Here is a 13,681-nt window from a genome sequence, read left to right on the forward strand (position 1 = left end):
GAACTTGTTGGAGACTTCATATCTCTCAACTCGGGTATTTGCTTGAAATATTAACTTCAACTCCTGGAACATCTCATATGGTCCATGACATTCAAAACGTCTTTGAAGTCCCGATTCTAAGCCGTTAAGCATGGTGCACTAAACTATCAAGTAGTCATCATATTGAGCTAGCCAAACGTTCATAACGTCTGCATCTGCTCCTGCAATAGGTTTGTCACCTAGCGGTGCATCAAGGACATAATTTTTCTGTGCAGCAATGAGGATAATCCTCAGATCACGGATCCAATCCGCATCTTTGCTACTAACATCTTTCAACATAATTTTCTCTAGGAACATATCAAAAATAAAACAGGGAAGCAACAACGCGAGCTATTGATCTACAACATAATTTGCAAAATACTATCAGGACTAAGTTCATGATAAATTTAAGTTCAATTAATCATATTACTTAAGAACTCCCACTTAGATAGACATCCCTATAATCCTCTAAGTGATCACGTGATCCATATCAACTAAACCATGTCCGATCATCACGTGAGATGGAGTAGTTTCAACGGTGAACATCACTATGTTGATCATATCTACTATATGATTCACGCTCGACCTTTCGGTCTCCGTGTTCCGAGGCCATATCTGTTATATGCTAGGCTCGTCAAGTTTAACCTGAGTATTCCGCGTGTGCAACTGTTTTGTACCCGTTGTATTTGAACGTAGAGCCTATCACACCCGATCATCACGTGGTGTCTCAGCACGAAGAACTTTCGCAACGGTGCATACTCAGGGAGAACACTTATACTTTGATAATTTAGTGAAGGATCATCTTATAATGCTACCGTCAAACAAAGCAAGATAAGATGCATAAAGGATTAACATCACATGCAATCAATATAAGTGATATGATATGGCCATCATCATCTTGTGCTTGTGATCTCCATCTCCGAAGCACCGTGCTTGTGATCTCCATCTCTGAAGCACCGTCATGATCGCCATCGTCACCGGCGCGACACCTTGATCTCCATCGTAGCATCGTTGTCGTCTCGCCAACTAATTGCTTTTACGACTATCGCTACCGCTTAGTGATAAAGTAAAACTATTACATGGCGATTGCATTTCATACAATAAAGCGACAACCATATGGCTCCTGCCAGTTGCCGATAACTCGGTTACAGAACATGATCATCTCATACAACAAATTATATCACATCATGTCTTGACCATATCACATCACAACATGCCCTGCAAAAACAAGTTAGACGTCCTCTACTTTGTTGTTGCAAGTTTTACGTGGCTGCTACGGGCTTAGCAAGAACCGTTCTTACCTACGCATCAAAACCACAACGATAGTTTGTCAAGTTGGTGCTGTTTTAACCTTCGCAAGGACTGGGCGTAGCCACACTCGGTTCAACTAAAGTGAGAGAGACAGACACCCGCCAGTCACCTTTAAGCAACGAGTGCTCGCAATGGTGAAACCAGTCTCGCGTAAGCGTACGCGTAATGTCGGTCCGGGCCGCTTCATCTCACAATACCGCTGAACCAAAGTATGACATGCTGGTAAGCAGTATGACTTATATCGCCCACAACTCACTTGTGTTCTACTCGTGCATAGCATCAACGCATAAAACCAGGCTCGAATGCCACTGTCGGGGAACGTAGTAATTTCAAAAAAATTCCTACGCACACACAAGATCATGGTGATGCATAGCAACGAGAGGGGAGAGTGTTGTCCACGTACCCTCGTAGACCGAAAGCGGAAGCGTTATCACAACGCGGTTGATGTAGTCGTATGTCTTCACGATCCGACCGATCAAGTACCGAACGTACGGCACCTCCGAGTTCTACACACGTTCAGCTCGATGACGTCCTTCGAACTCCGATCCAGCCGAGTGTTGAGGGAGAGTTTCGTCAGCACGACGGCGTGATGACGATGATGATGTTCTACCGACGCAGGGCTTCGCCTAAGCTCCGCAACGATATTATCGAGGTGTAATATGGTGGAGGGGGGCACCGCACACGGCTAAGAGATCTCAAGGATCAATTGTTGTGTCCATGGGGTGCCCCCCTGCCCCCGTATATAAAGGAGCAAGGGGGAGGCAGCCGGCCAAGGGGAGAGGCGCGCCATAGGGGGGAGTCCTACTCCCACCGGGAGTAGGACTCCTCCTTTCCTTGTGGGAGTAGGAGAAGGGAAGGGGGAAGGAGAAAGAAGGAAGGGCGCGCCCCCCTTCCCTAGTCCAATTCGGACCAGACCATGGGGAGGGGTGCGGCCACCTTTTGAGGCCTTTCTCTCCTTTCCCGTATGGCCCATTAAGGCCCAATACGAATTCACGTAACTCGCCGGTACTCCGAAAAATACTCGAATCACTCGGAACCTTTCCGAAGTCCGAATATAGTCGTCCAATATATCGATCTTTACGTCTCGACCATTTCGAGACTCCTCGTCATATCCCCGATCTCATCCGGGACTCCGAACTCCTTCGGTACATCAAAACTCAATAAAACTGTCATCGTAACGTTAAGCGTGCGGACGCTACGGGTTCAAGAACTATGTAGACATGACCGAGACACGTCTCCTGTCAATAACCAATAGCGGGACCTGGATGCCCATATTGGCTCCCACATATTCTACGAAGATCTTTATCGGCCAGACCGCATAACAACATACGTTGTTCCCTTTGTCATCGGTATGTTACTTGCCCGAGATTTGATCGTCGGTATCTCGATACCTAGTTCAATCTCGTTACCGGCAAGTCTCTTCACTCGTTCCGTAATACATCATCCCGCAACTAACTCATTAGTCACAATGCTTGCAAGGCTTATAGTGATGTGCATTACCGAGTGGGCCCAGAGATACCTCTCCGACAATTGGAGTGACAAATCCTAATCTCGAAATACGCCAACCCAACAAGTACCTTTGGAGACACCTGTAGAGCACCTTTATAATCACCCATTTACGTTGTGACGTTTGGTAGCACACAAAGTGTTCCTCCGGTAAACGGGAGTTGCATAATCTCATAGTCATAGGAACATGTATAAGTCATGAAGAAAGCAATAGCAACATACTAAACGATCGAGTGTTAAGCTAACGGAATGGGTCAAGTCAATCACGTCATTCTCCTAATGAGGTGATCTCGTTAATCAAATGACAACTTATGTCTATGGCTAGGAAACATAACCATCTTTGATTAACGAGCTAGTCAAGTAGAGGCATACTAGTGACACTCTGTTTGTCTATGTATTCACACATGTATTATGTTTCCGGTTAATACAATTCTAGCATGAATAATAAACATTTATCATGATATAAGGAAATATATAATAGTTTATTATTGCCTCTAGGGCATATTTCCTTCACCAGTGCATATAATTGGTTGAAAAATCAAATCTGTGTCCTTGGGTGCATGCTTAGGTCTCATGCAAGAAATGGGAATGAATTTCAAACACCAGGGCACCGTTGATTACCGGCAAGACATTGAGATGCCTGGTTTTTAAATTCTAGTAAATACAAAACTTGTCTGAAATTCATGAAACTTGGCATGCTATCATGGAAGGGCACCCGACATGCTGTGTTATTTTTCGTGTCCATTTTGAGAGAAGGCGCACCCGAATAATGACAGCCAACAAAGGCATTTTGAAAAAAATAGCTGCCACTTTAATATCTCAAACATTTGTATATTTCAAACCGTGTGCGTTCGGTTAACCCTTCATATGACGCCACGTGTCTTGGTTTTGGCTATAGGAGGTGCCGTGTGGACAGCTGCTTGACTGAACGGGAGGGTGCGAGCGCAGTCCGGTGCGCAGGCTCACCGAGAAGCGTACAAGCTGTTCAATGCAGGATTTGTCCGTCTCTTCAACGCAAACGGTTCAGATTACGGTATGCAAATTAAAGCCAGACTTCGGCACTATGCCAAGAGACACTGCGATTTGTCAAAATATGCAGCTAAAAATCAATATCACTATCTATTGTTTGCAACTAAAATTCAGTAATTAAGCATAGATTTCATTCATACTAGAGATTAAGCAGTCGTTCTCACCGAGAAGCGAGACAGCCTTGGACCGCCACCCGCCTCTCTCCCACTGGTCTATATTAATGGCGCCGCCGAGCGGCCGCACCCCCCCATCCTCGCCACACACAATTCCTCTCTCTCCGCCCGCATCCTCGACGCCGCTCTGAGTCCTCAAAGCCGCCAGTGTACGAGGATGCCGCCGAAGCGCCCCATCGGAGGGAGTGGCGACGCCGGGGCTACTGAAGCACCAGAGCACGGCGTGAATATGGAGACAGAGGTTCCCGTCCCCGCCGACCAGGTGGAGAATGAGGCAGCCAACAAGCGGAGGCGGGTCAAGAAAGAACCGCAAGTGACTCCAGCAGGCCTAGACTTCATCAACAACCTCCCCGATGATATGTTGACAGTCATCATATCCCTCCTCCCAATCAGAAATTGGGCGAGGACAGCCGCCGTTTCCCGGCGGTGGCGCACCCTATGGCTCTGCACCCCTGTCGACCTCCTCCACGCCCACAAGCTCTGCCATGGCTATCGCCAAAGCTTGGATGCGTTCTCCCAGATCTTCGGCAGTCACCATGGCCCAATCAAAGGCCTTATCATGGGCAAGTTCTGTTCCAATGGCAAGGAGCGAGCCAAGCTTGACGAGTGGTTCCGATCCCGCGCCATAGATCAGCTCGAGAAGCTAAGTTATAATGATGGGAATATGAGCTTGCTGCCAACCTCCGCGCTTCGCTTCACGCCCACGCTGCGCCTCGCTAAGTTCATGAACTGCCATCCCCCCCTTAATGACACGCCCGCTCTTTTTCTACCACGACTGAAGAACCTCGAGCTCGTCGTTGTCCGCATCCCAAAGGATGACATGGAGCGCCTGCTCCGCAGCTCTACTGCACTCGAGTTCCTTCGTCTTCAGGCGATGAATTGGTCGAGTACCTTGCACATCACCTCCAGGACTCTCTGCACTATTTATGTGTGTCGCTGGTGCTGCAACGAGAGATCACAAAAGGTGGACCACAATATGGTCATCCAAGACACACCTTCACTTGAGAGATTACTTGTAGTTGATCAACAAGGTCCAACAAGAATCAATGTCATTTCTGCACCGAAATTGAAAGTTGTGGGCTACTCGTCTGTCAAATACTACAACTTTCAGGTACAACAGTCGCCTTATATACCTCTCCTTCTTGATATCAACGTTATTTCTAGTTTTGAAGATGTATGTTCGTCTGTCATCCAACGAAGCTTCACCCAGACTCTGGGCACAGTGAAGGTCTTGGCACTAGAATCTGTCATCCCCAACCTGGACCAAGTTTTCAGTTGCCTGAGATGCTTTCCGTGCCTGAAGAAGCTGTATATCGAGGTGATGTTCCTTTCCTGTTAAATGTTAACCATAAGGGAGTTCAATTTTTTGCACCTTTTCCCAAGTTTACAATGACTTTGTACTACGATTTCTGAAGGAATTTTGGAGGATTCTAGGAGATACACCCCCACCCCATATTGGTTGCTTCATTCATATGGTTACAATCGTCCATAAGCATTTCTCCTTTGGATTCATCTGTACTAGTTTTCTTAGGGATTTTTTCATCCAATCCAACCTCTTGTGAAGAAGGCTACATGTTTCTATATTGTAATCAAATTAATGCCCATGTTAATCATGACAGGTCGAAGATGGCACATTGGTGCATTTTACAAATCCTGCAAACCAAATGGGCGTGTAGCAGTGTTCAAAACTGCATGTAGGCACTAACACGTTCTCTTCTTTTGCAGTGCATACTAGGCCCGATGGAAGATGTTGATAACGACAATCACATTGAATGCCTGGATCTGCATCTCTCAAATATTACTTTGAACTCCTACCGAGGGACCCCACCGGAGATTACACTCGCCATGTTCTTTCTTGCCAGAGCAAAGGTGCTAAGGGTACTGAGGTTGAACACGCATTTAATTAGGAAAGATCGATGGTATGATTATCAGAGGCGGCTGGTACTGCGGAATGGAAGTGCCTCCAAAAATGCCAAACTTCGTATTGGAAGAGCATGTGGCAAAGCAATTGGAAGTTATTGTGTCAAAACCATACATGACTTGTCAGCGGTTGATCCCTTTTCAGAAATGACACAGCTTGCAATGTTTGAATTTGGGCGTTGTAATCTTTGAACTTGAACCTTGCAATATTTATGGTATTTGTTATATTGAACCATTTCTGTTCTCTTGTCTCAACGCAAACAGTTCATCCGGGTGAACTGCATGTCGTACATCGCACACACCTTGATCTGGCTGACCGTTTCTTTTGTGTTGCCTAATCACAAACAGTTCATCCGAGTGAACTGTATGTTGTACATCGCACACACCTTGATCTGGCTGACCGTTTCTTTTGTGTTGCCTAATCACAAACAGTTCATCCGAGTGAACCGTATGTTGTACATCGCACACACCTTCATCTGGCTGCCCGTTTCTTTTGTTCCTCCTCATCGAAAATGGTTAATTGAACTGAACCGTATGCCTTGAATCGCACACACAACTAAAATCTGAACCGTGTTTGATGCATCCGTCATCGCAAATGTTTTGCACCTTTTTTTGACGGTTTGTTTACACCACTGTTTGCGATTATGGCATCGCACACAGCTTCGTCGAAGGGTCTCTGATCGTAGTGTCGCATTAGCAGCATCCTGCAGTAGTGAAAGCACTACCTTAAATATCTGGATGCGTCCACTCTGGACTTTATTGTCCATTGTAATGATGTTGACCATTTTGCTGGTTGTAATCCTTTTGGTTGTAATTAACTGCATGTAAATAGGTAAGTTATAGATATTAGTTAGCCTAGTTTTATTAGCTTATGTACATAACTTATTTGTAGAGACTGTGTTGGACTTGGTGGTGGAGGTTTTGAATAAAGGGCTGTGGGGCTTTTGCCTCACACAATTCAGTTAAAAAAAGACAATGTAATGGTTTATGTTTGTTCATATTCACATAGGAGTTATATTGTCATAGATCCTTCAACATGTGGTGCTTGCCCCCATCTTTGCTAGCCAAAAATTCCGCACCAAGTAGAGATACTACTTGTGCATCCAAAAACCCTTAAACCCAAATCTTATCTTCAAGAGACCACCATACCTACCTAAGGATTGAGAAAGATCCTTCAAGTAAGTTGTCATCGGTGCAATAAGGCAATAAAAATTGCTTCTAAAAGTGTTAGATCATTTAGTGTAAAAGAAAATTGAGTGTTGTACGAACTTGTGATGGCAAAGAATAAAAACGACAAACTGCATAATAAAGGTTGCTATCATAAGGGGCAATATAGCGTGACGTTCTTTTGCACTAAGGGGTTGAGCATACAAACAAATAAGCGGATGGCAACCTCTGCTTCCCTCTGCGAAGGGCCTATCTTTTACTTTTATGTATTTACTTTCATGCAAGAGTCAAAGTTTTTCTCTCTATTCCTTTTTTTCTCTTTTGGCAAGCATCATGTGGTGAGGAAAGATCTAGGCACATATGTCCATTTGAATATGGGTAACATGAGTTATTATTGTTGACATGACCCTTGAGGTCAATACGTTGGGAGGAAAAACAATAAGCCCCTATCTTTCTATGTGTCTGGTTGAAACGTTTTGCTCATGTGTATGCGATGAGTGTTAGCGATCATAGAAGACTATATGATGGTTGAGTATGTGGAGCTCTTACTTAGACTCTGTTGAATAAGTTGAATTGCAATTGCTTGGTGATGAGTACATAGGTTGTTGAGTTTCAAGAGAATTCATTGTTTGAACCTTAACATGTGAATTGGTTGCTACTTTAACATGACAAATTTTATAAAGAAGAATTGTTGTTATGATGCTAGGAAAAGTGATTGAAATTGTCATTGATCAAACTTGTGCACTTTGCTAGCATTCACACTTCATACATTATTTCTTTTATCATTTACCTACTCGAGGACGAGTAGGAATTAAGCTTGGGGATGCTGATGCGTCTCCAATGTATCTATAATTTATGAAGTATTCATGTTGTTATATTATCATTATTGGATGTTTTACAATCATTTTATAGCAACTTTATAACATTTTTTGGGACAAACCTATTGACCCAGTGCCCAGTGCCAGTTGCTGTTTTTTGCTTGTTTTTTACATCGTAGGAAATCAATATCAAACGGAGTCCAAACAATGCGAAACTTTTTGTGGATTTTTTATGGACCAGAAGACCACCAATGGGCTAGAGCAGCACCTGGGGAGTGCCCCAAGGGGGCACCACCCACCAGGGCGCGCCCATGTGGATTGTGCCCACCACGATGGCCTCCCGCACCCCCTCTTTACCTATAAATTCACAAATATTCCAAAAACCCTCGAGGTTAACCTAGATCAGAAGTTCCGCCGTCGCAGGCCTCTGTAGCCACCAAAAACCAATCTAGACCCCGTTCCGGCACCCTGCCGGAGGGGGAATCATCTCCGGTGGCCATCTTCATCATCCCGGCGGCCACCACGATGAGGAGGGAGTAGTCCACCCTCGGGGCTGAGGGTTTGTACCAGTAGCTATGTGTTTAATCTCTCTCTCTCTCTCTCGTGTTCTTGAGATGTCATGATCTTGATGTATCGCGTGCTTTGTTAATATAGTCGGATCATATGGTGTTTTCCCCTCTCTATCTTGTGGTGAATTGAGTTTTCATGAACTTGATGTATCGCGGGCTTTGTTAGTATAGTCGGATCATATGCCTCGGGGATGACGTTGACAGCGGTCGTCAAGGAACTGATGGGTGACTTGAGGAAGCTCCGGATAGAGCGCGAGCAGGAGGTGGAGGAATCTGTGGCTGCTTTCAAGCGAAGTCGTGAGGAACTGAAGAAGGAGCTGGAGGATGTCGTCGCCCAGCGATCCATTGGCGAGTAGAGACAGCAGCGACCCAGATCGTTGTCTGCGATTTCCTTCTTCTCTTGCCCCCGTGTCTTCCGGGCTTTGCCTCATGTGGCATTTTAAATTATCCAGAATATGTAAGAAAATTATTATCTGCGCCATTGTAAATTTGTCATCGTATTATCTAGTGCCATTTTATTTGTCGTCGTATTATCCTTTGCCCTATGTGGCAATTTAAATTAGGCCGGAATATGAGTTGAAAACACGAACAAAGCAAATGCTGCCATGGGATCACAAGCAAACACCCTCTTTCCAGGTGCTTTAATTAACCCACTAATGGAGAAGTTGTGAGCGAGGCAGGAGGCGGCTGGTGGATGGAGGTCAAAGAGCTCGTTTCCCGGTGAGCATTGGCGGCCTTACTGCTTGCACGTGTCCCGTCGAGCCTGTGAGGTGGACAGGATGCACGCGTCCTGTCGAGCCAGCGCAGCGGACGGCTCGCACGTGTCCCGTCGTGCCTGCACGGCGAACTTCTCGCGATCGTCCCGTCTAATCAAACAGCTACACCCACACCATCGAGAATGGTTAAATTTTGACATGTTTCATATAATACAACCGTTTACGATATTAACGTGTCAGCTATTTGTTTTAAAAAGGACTTTGTTGGTTATTAATGTGTGCGCCTTGTCTCAAACTGGACGATTTTTTACCACGGCATATATGTGCCTTGTCATGAAACCATGCCAAGTTTCAAGTTTTTTGGGTGAGTTTTCGATTTACTGGGATTTAAAAACCGAGATTATCAATGTATCAGGACGACGAGAAGTTGGTAATTCATTCTCATTCCTTAAATGAGACCTAAACATGCACCCAATGACACATGTACGATTTCCCACCCATTTTGCTTCACTGAAACATGTGCTTGTAGTTCAAATTTGAATTATGGACTACATTAAATGCCTAGAAAACTTAATTAAAATATACAATGGACAAACGAACCCTGAACAGTTTCAAATTTCAGCACGACACTCCTGTTATTATATGTTTCCTGTAGAAAACAAAGTTCAAGGCGAGAAGAGGCAGCGATTATCGTTGCGCCCACAAGAGGGGCATGTTTCCCAACCGCAACCACGAGGGTTGCGAGAAGCTTCAGTTTGTAAGAGGCTTGTAATATAGCTTCGCCCAAATTGGACAATTATATGTGCCGCGTAGTGACACCATGCCAAGTTTCATGATTTCCTAGTGAGTTTTGGATTTACAGAGATTTAAAAACCGAGATTTGCAATGTTTGTGGCCAAGCCAGGACGGCGATATGGTTGAATTTGTTCCCATTCGTTCCATGGGACCTAAACATGGACCCCAAGGACACATGTACGTTTTTTCTAGCCATTTTGGTCCACTGGAGCATGTATTTTTAGTTCGGATTTGAATTATGGACATTAAATGACTAGAAAACTCAATTAATGAATAAAGAGGTCAAACGAACCCTGAAAAGTTTCAAAGTTCAGCGCGAATCTCCCGTTGTACTGTGTTGCGTGTAGAATAAAATACAAGGCTAGAAGAGGGAGCGATTATTGTTTCGCCCACAAGGGGACACGTTTCCCTATCAAAACCACGAGGGTTCTTGCGATAGGCTCCGGTTTGTAAGAGGTTTGTAATAAAGCTTGGCCCAACTTGGCAATGTTTTTACCATGACATATATGTGCCATGACGTGACACCATGCCACCTTTGATGACTTTCTGGTGAGTTTTTGATTTATGGGGATTTAAAATCGAGATTCCAAATGTTTGAGGACGAGCCAGGACGTCGGTACGGTTGTAATTCATTCCCATTCCTGGCATGGGACCTGAACATGCACCCAAGGACACATGTATAATTTTTCTAGCCATTTTGGTGAACTGGAGCATGTATTTGTAGTTCAGATTTGAATTATGGACATTAAATGCCTAGGAAACTCAATTAGTGTATAAAAAGGCCAAACGAACCCTGAATAAGTTTAAATTTCAGCACGGATATCCTGTCGTTCCATGTTGCCCGTAGAAGAAAACACAAGGCGAAAAGAGGCAGTGATTAAGTTTCGCCCACAAGAGGAACATGTTTCCCTATCGGAACAACGAGGCTTCTTTGAGAGAAGCTCCAGTTTGTAAGAGGTTTGTAATAAAGCTTGGCCCAAATTGGACAATGTTTTTACCACGACATATATGTGCCATGACGTGACACCATGCCAACTTTCATGACTTTCTGGTGAGTTTAGGATTTACGGGGATTTAAAAACCGAGATTCCAAATGTTTGAGGACGAGCCAGGACGCCGGTACGGTTGTAATTCGTTCCCATTCCTGGCATGGGACCTAAACATTCACCCAAGGACACATGTATAGTTTTTCTAGCCATTTTGGTGAACTGGAGGATGTATTTGAAGTTCAGATATGAATTATGGATATTAAATGCCTAGGAAACTCAATTAGTGTATAAAACGGCCAATCGAACCCTGAATAAGTTTAAATTTCAGCACGGATATCCTGTCGTTCCATGTTGCCCGTAGAAGAAAATTACAAGGCAAAAAGATACAGTGATTACGTTTCGCCCACAAGGGGAACATGTTTCCCTATCAGAACCACGAGGCTTCTTTGAGATAAGCTCCGGTTTGTAAGAGGTTTGTAATAAAGCTTGGCCCAAATTGGACAATGTTTTTACCACGACATATATATGCCATGACGTGACACCATGCCAACTTTCATGACTTTCTGGTGAGTTTAGGGTTTATGGGGACTTAAAAACAAAGATTCCAAATGTTTGAGGACGAGCCAGGACGCCTATACGGTTGTAATTCATTCCCATTCCTGGCATGGGACCTAAACATGCACCCAGGGACCCATGTATAATTTTTCTAGCCATTTTGGTGAACTGGAGCATGTATTTCAAGTTCAGATATGAATTATGGACATTAAATGCCTAGGAAACTCAATTAGTGTATAAAAAGGCCAAACGAACCATGTTGAGGATATAGACCTTAGAGTCACCCGCCAGGAGGGGCCGGGTTACTCTTCGGATGGTCATTGCCAGAAGCCCGGAGCCATGTTTCAATACGATGGGCCAGAGATGGGATGAGACCCGGATATGGCTTAGGGCCTGTAGTTACAATCATTATTATAGTAGACTTGTAGTGTAAGGCAAGTATAGTTTAGAGTCCGAGCCGGATGTTCTTATGATCCGGCCGGGACTCTAAGGGATGCTGGGCGTCAGCCTCCCTATATAAAGGGACGACCCGGCAGCGGTTCAAGGGCGACAAAAACCTCATCGAGAGCCGGGCATAGCTGTTTAGCTCCCTGGCGATCGTAACCCTAATCAAGATCACCTCAAACTGGACGTAGGCTTTTACCTTCACCGTAAGGGGCCGAACCAGTATAAACCCTCGTGTTCCTTGTCCCGCATAACCCCTTCAAGCTTCCTGGTTGCGATGGCTCCACGACTAAGTCCTAGTTCGAGGACATCTGTCGTGACAATTCAACGACAGTTGGCGCCCACCGTGGGGCTCGCGCATGGTGGATTTGAGTTCTTGAAGGGCAGCTTCGAAGGGCTCAAGGGATACGCTGTGGGCCGGATGACCAAGGGTCGTCGCGGCAAGCTCTACATCGACGATGCGGACTGGGGCCCCGACGCCGGCTCAATTGAGTACGGGTACCGGGTCCCCTTTGGCGCAATTCATGTCTTCATTGGCAAGATTGGTGAGCCAGGCCCCGAGCCGGATCTCTGCGCCGACCTCATCGAAACGGCTCAGCGCGCAGAACCCGCCCGGGCCCGGCCTGCCTTAAGGCGCGCTTTTGTGGGATGCATCCATGGAGGGCCCTCTGATTCATCCAGGTCCGGTGATGAGGCGGCCGCCGGCTCTGACGGCGAGTCGGCCACTGATGAGTCAAACTCGTTGTACCAACTTCAAGATGGCAGGCTCATGGGTTGTTCCGATGGCGACAGTATTCCGGGCCTTTTTGAGCCGCCAAGTTAGGTCGGAGTTTTTATGGCTGGAGCACAGCCTGTTCAGAACCCCGCTGCTGGATCGGGAAACCCGGTGCCTTCTCCGGCTCAGGTGCTGATGGATCTCACGGACAAGATGACGGCCCTGTTAACCGCCGCGGTTGACCCGGCGGATCAAGCTCAGCATGATGCGGAGGTGGCACAGTTAAAATTGGATCTGGTAAAAGCTAAAGAGGATCTGGCAGCAGAAGGAATCAGGCTGGCTGCGGAGCGGGCGGCTCTCGACGCCCGGACCCAGCTGATTCAGGCGCAGTCCTTCCAACTCACGATGGATCAGAACGCGGCCAACGAGGTCATGAGAAGGAGGCATCGGAAGGCCCAGTCTCGACTCCCGCCGGTTTACGATCCACGCAATCTCTTCAACACGCCGGGTGCAGGGTCTAGTAACCCGCCAGGGGTCATTGCGCCCGGGTCTGGACCCCTTATTCAGCCACGAGTGATGGGGCCTCCCCAGGTGCCCCCTGCCCCGCCTCAGTATGTGCCAATACCCCCGGGTCATTATGATAACCCGCTGGAGAACATGGTAGCTGCGGCAGCATGGCTGGCGGCTCTCCCCGTTGACGGCGATTCTCCGGCGGCCATTGAAACCCGCCGGGTCAGGGAACTCCTGCAGACGGCACTAGCGCAGCAAGAGGCGTACTCCTATAGCCGCGACAGGATCCACTCGACCCCCCGTCCAGGCCAGAGCCCGAGTTACAGCCGGCACATGGTCTCAGCAACCGGTACCAGTAATGTACGACACCATGACCCGCCCCCTGGCCATGGCCCGGCTCATAATGGAGCTTTCTACGCAACAGACCAAGCGCGGCAAGAGGCGGA

Source organism: Triticum aestivum, chromosome 5D (assembly GCF_018294505.1).
Source record: "Triticum aestivum cultivar Chinese Spring chromosome 5D, IWGSC CS RefSeq v2.1, whole genome shotgun sequence".
In the NCBI taxonomy this organism is placed as follows: Eukaryota; Viridiplantae; Streptophyta; class Magnoliopsida; order Poales; family Poaceae; genus Triticum; species Triticum aestivum.